Here is a 6,000-nt window from a genome sequence, read left to right on the forward strand (position 1 = left end):
ATCATGAGATATGTCGTAATGTGCATGGACACTGCTGGTATTGTCACTGCTTTACTGGAAGAATGCGTCCTGCTCAGATCACTTCAGGAATGTCCTTGTGTGTTGAAGGACACAAATGTTGTCCTCGGGGCAGGATTTCTGAGAAAGGGAGTTAAAAAAAAAAGCAACAACAATGTCCAAGCCTCTCCTCTTCTACTATCTTGTCTCCCTGTATCTCTCTCACTCTGCCTCACACACCTCTACAGCCATGCAGACATAATGCTGTGCATGAGCCAGGGGCGGCTCCTAGTAACAAATGCTGACCTGTGACTGTGTTTATGAGAAACAATCAGGTTTTAGTGGTGACACACTGACCCAGATATGAGAGCAATATACACTGCTCACAAAATAAAGGGAACACTAAAATAACATCCTAGATCTCAATGAATGAGACATTGATTCATCAAAAGTTATTAACCCATGGAGGTCTGGATTACAGGCTGATCCAACTTGAGTGGAAGTTCCTCAAGAGAAGTCAGAATGAGGCTCAGCAGTGTGTGTGGCCTCCTTACAACGCCTGGGCATGCTGAGGCAGATGTCCTGAGGGATCTCCTCCCAGACCTGGATTAAAGCATCGGTCAACTCCTGGACAGTCTGTTGGTGGACAGAATGAGACATGATGACCGGCCATGCTGGAGGATGTTACAGCAGCAGAAGGTTCTCCACGGCGTCTCCAGACTCTGTCACGTCTGTCACGTGTGCTCAGTGTGAACCTGCTCCCATCTGTGAAGAGCACAGGGTGCCGATGGTGAATCTGCCAACCTTGGTGTTCTCTGGCACATGTAAATCCCCCTGCATGGTGCTGGGCTGTAAGCACAAGCCCCGCACAGCAGCAGCTGAGATTGATTCACACTCAGTGGACAGGCTGATTTCACAGAAGTGTGACTGACTTGGAGTTACAGTGTGTTGAAGTGTTCCCTTTAATTTGAGCAAAGGTTTTTATCTCATCTACTTTTATTGTCTTTATACAATGATGAACTATGTTTCACTTGAAGGACCTGTAAATAATTGAACAGACACTAGCTGCAGTTACTGGCATTGTTAGGTTACCGCTGAGCAATGATGTGGACCGGTAAATCCTGAGTATTTGTTCCTGAATGTAATGAAGGATTTGATTTTAGCTGAAGAGAAGTGAGACAAGAGTCTGACGGTGTCTGAGCGCCACGTTAGCTCCATTTACAGGAAACTTGTGCATTTGTTTGACTTCTTTCTGTTGAACTTGCTGACACGGGGATTCCGAGTAACTTGAACAGGACAAAAGCTTGTTGTGGGAAAACTGGGAATGTGGGACTTTTCTGCATTTGTGGTGCAGTGGGTGCTGGGAATCATTCTGAGAAATGAAGCTGTTGTCCTAGTGGGTTTTCTGTCCCATGCCTAACGCTACTAATCACTGTTTAATAATCACAGACCAAGAACGTGGCTGGAAGCTGGAGGCTGGGGAGAGGCTTTGTTTACATGCAGGTTGTAGGTTGGGACAGATTGAACTTTCCCTGAGGTTCTTGGTTAAGAGCAGGAAAAACTGGGGGAAGAAAAGAGGCCGTGGTTTGAAGCAAGAATTTCCTGCAGGGAGTGCCCAGCTAGAAGGGAACAAAAGGAGAGGGGCTGCAAGCCTTCTGCTGAGGAGTCCCCGTAGTTCAGTGATGGTCATTTTACGCCAGGATCCATGCATTGTACACAACAAAACATCCATATGACTATATAATCATATATTAGTGATGGCGTCCTCATGTGGATACTTATTAAACTACATCACCTTCTCCTTCACATGTGTTTTCACATACACACACTACTAATTATGAATGATTCAGTCACATGGCAGTTTTTTTGGTCATGTGATTCTTTGTCATTCTGAAGTACATTTCATCAGAATACACGTGGAGGCAGAGTGTTTGTGTGGTGACACTGAGCTGCTGGTGGAAAAAAGGGAGAACAATGCAGTAAACAATGCACACATGCTGCAGCTGCCACTTTATTAGGAGCAAGGAAACAAGCACTCATCAAGAAGATGAAGGAGAGCTCCTGTAACTCCCTGGCAGCACTCAACAGGAACACACCTGCACCCGTAACAATAGGGGCCATTCAACACAGCCAGTGACTGGTACTCTTTTTATAGTCTCCTGATATGACCTCATGAGTATGCCATAAAGAGATCTGAGTGTGTTATTCCAGGCAAGGCTATGAAAGCATGACTGTGTGATACTATATAATGATTTTACATGTATATAAGAGGAAGTGATAGCTTGCTCGTCAAGAAACTGATCACTGATCAGTTTCCAGGTAAATCCCCTCTGATCTGCATGACATGTTCCCATCTTCGGCTTGGCAGACATCAAAGGCTGCAATCAGCATTCTTATCTGAACAGTGATAAAAGAGGAGTACACGCACTGCATCTATCAGAAACATCAGGCTTGCTGGCACAAGTCAGGATCAAATTACAACTTCCTGTTGTACAGGAAGGGTGTTCTTCAGTTGTGTGCATGTGCTAATGCGTGGATAACCAGCATATTATTCTATTGCACACCATAAGAACGTCTGTGTTCTTGCAGACTCGGTGTCACTTGGATGCATTTCACTAGGTGTTATCACATAACAGCATCATTTAGTCTCTGGCCCAGGGACTCTAGCCAGGTTTTTCTGGGATTTGTGGGAATCAAAGTACATGTCTGAGATCCTGATTATATCACTGGCTCTGATCGTTTTATATACGGATAAATGGATAGAGATGGCAGTAGCAGGAAATGGACCACACCACAGGATCAGAACAATATGTCATTTTTGGGAAACATTGGTGGACGTGACCTTGCAGACCTGTACCATCATGGTGGCATGATGTCACATACAGACTGTAAACGTGATAGCTCTACTTTCAGTTTTTAATTTCACCCAAACAGTAAAACATATTACAAGAAAGAACTAGGAAACTGGCTTATTATTATCTTTCTGACACGACTGGAAACAGTGAAAAAATGTGTGACGCTCTGTGCACAAACTGATGTTTAATTATTTAATTAACTGTTGTACGGCAGAAAAATTAGGCCACAGCAAACTGGTAACTTAGACATAGAGACAGATATAGAGGTGTTCATGAGACGGTGACCAAGATGTTTGATGTGTTCCAGCACAAATATTGCTATGCTATGTTACATTATATTATGCTATGCTATACTATATTATGTTTTGCTATGCTATGCTATGCTATGCCAGCAACTTGGGGAAGTAGCAAAACACCTTCAGAAAATATATATGTCCAGTTGCCTTGATCTAAACTGTCTTCACAGACATATCCTGAATCCATTTCCACCAACTGTGTATTAATATGAAAATATTGCTACGATGTGTTTCCTTTCAAAGAGTTTTTTCTGTGTCACAGAGCTAAATGTTGCTAACTGACCTTATAACATATTGGGTAATGATCTATGCATTTGATCCATAGGAGAATAATAAATAATATATTTATTATAATAAATGTAGCTGCGTATAAATGGAGACATGCACATCACTGTGTGTGAAGAATAACAGCTCTCTGTTCTGCTTTTAACTCTTCCCAGAAGATGGCATGTCATAAATAGATACCATGTGACACATGGAGAAATGATAACAGCTTCACAAGCCCTGAATCTTCCAAGAAGGACCTAAACCTTAAACTAAGAGAAACACATGCCACCTGATTAATTGTTTTACTTGGTCTTCTTTTTGTTCGGAACCTACCCGCTCTTTTTCTCATTTTACGGCTCACACGGTGCCATCTCTTCCCACTACATGATTCATGAATATTAATAACCATTTCTTCCTCTCTGGAGAGTTTCTATGTTGCACAACAAGGAAGATTAATAGTATCTGTGACATTCAAACAACAATGTTGGAGCTTGTGTCACCTCCACATAGCATAGCTGTGTACCTTCAGTCAACACAGAATACATCAACGCATTTGTATTGATACCAGGAGGACACACTGTATATTTTCTTGTAAACAAAAAAAACAGTGAGTTGTGTAGTATTCTCAGCTGTAGTGGCCACACAAAACACTTCCTATAATTCACAAAGGATCCCAAAGAATGAACAGTCAGACAGAGAGAGAGAGAGTTACCAGGAAATGATTGCTAGGTGGTTGGTAAGCAGCAGTATGGCCTTACTCAACCAACAAGGAAATATGACAGCAAGGCAGCTGTGAATGTCAAAGCACCAAAGGAAGCACGGCTTGACATTCAAACAGTGGAGGCATAACGCTAGTGTCAGGAAGCACCAGCTATACCATGAGGTGATAAACAGCGAAGAGGCATTAGATGTGACAGGAAACTTCAAGCATATCTCAGCTCATCAGAAACGGTTCTGCTTTCTGCCACATTATGTGTGTAAGGAAGTGCTCAAATCTGGCTGTTCAATACTTCCTGAAAGATTTCAGTAATCAAAGTAATACCCGTTAAAAGGGGAGTTTTGACATTAAAATGCTAAATTAAAATCAGTTTAATGATGTTTTTAGCCATTGGTGAGACACATGTGAGAGCAGTAGTAAGGAAATTCCAGGGATTGTATTTGTCCTAACAAGAATAGTGGTTATATTGCCACATGTTATTTTACTCGGCAAAGCTTTTCAATGTGTGCTGGGTAAGAGAAATTCACTTTAACCAGGCAAAATATTTTGTTTAAAAATATTGTTCGTTTCCAGTTTTCCCAGCACTGTCTTTACGGGAACCGTTAGCTGGAGTAAATCTCTGAGTCAGCGTGGGAAAACATAAACACCGGCCTTTTCCACTGAACAGTGCTTTAGAGATGATCAAGGCTTCAAGTCCATCAGCTTTCTTTGATAAATATTAGGAGAAATGTGTCATATGGTTTGACCAGACTCTCACAGTGTGCTACAGCAGCATGAAAAGCAGCCTCGGCTGCAGCTCATGTGACTGGAGAGTCATGTAAGGGTTAACTTATTGTTGGCTTATAGGTTCATCAGAAGTTTAATTGTCTTGGTAGATCGCACTACCACAAAACCCAAACAGCATGCTCTGATAATATGCGTAGTGGTTTCCATGGAGATAAGGTTCTCGTTTTGCAGCTGCCCCCCCCTCCATAGAGACCATGGGAAGACTTTGAATGCAACATAGATGCATAATGATGAGATAATAGATTTTCTGGAAACAGAAGGACTGTTACACACTTCCTAGTAATCCCCCCCTTCCTGTTGAAAGTCTGTATTAAACAACACCTGACTCATCTATGTGGACATGGTTGCTTTCACATGATGCCTTCATGGTCCCAACTGATGTTAGATCCTCAAGCTGAGGAACCCTGACCCAAAACCACTCCTCTAGGCTCTATGAGGAGTTTGTGACTTACGTTTGATTTTCAGGCGTTCTAACGTGCTACAAGGAGGAAATGGGCAGACTGAACGCCACATCTGGGGATGAGGCTTCATCTATGTCAGAGCCCTGACAATGATGACAGGTTTAGCTGAGTCAGGAGGGAAGGCGCTGAAGGTGGATGAGCATTCTATCAGTCACACTTTACTGTAAGTGCCAGATATGAGAGTCACTTCCTTTAGGTGCTAATACAGTAAATGCTATGGTAAAGTTAGGATTTCCACTTAGTGGAATAAATAATATGAGAATTTGTAAAATGTCCTTTGTTTAAATGTCACTTGTCCCTTTATTGATCATATTGAACTCCTACACACAGAGTGTAGAAGTATTCTCAGTAGGAAAGCAGAACCTAACCCTAACAACCAGTAAACACACCCGCTGCCCTTAGATACCAGCGAGTGGAAAACATGACATGACGTTCACCGAACCTGGCGCCCTCTACAGGCAGCAGCGTGCGCAGCACCCGAGCTACAACGAATTTCTCCGAAACTGATTACACAAACTGTCAGGTTAGATTGAAATAGCTCCGTTTCACACACACAGACACACGAAAACTGTTGTTACACAGAGACAGATATAATAACAGTCAGATCTCCTAACTCTGAA

The sequence above is a fragment of the Parambassis ranga genome, chromosome 8 (genome assembly GCF_900634625.1).
Source record: "Parambassis ranga chromosome 8, fParRan2.1, whole genome shotgun sequence".
In the NCBI taxonomy this organism is placed as follows: Eukaryota; Metazoa; Chordata; class Actinopteri; family Ambassidae; genus Parambassis; species Parambassis ranga.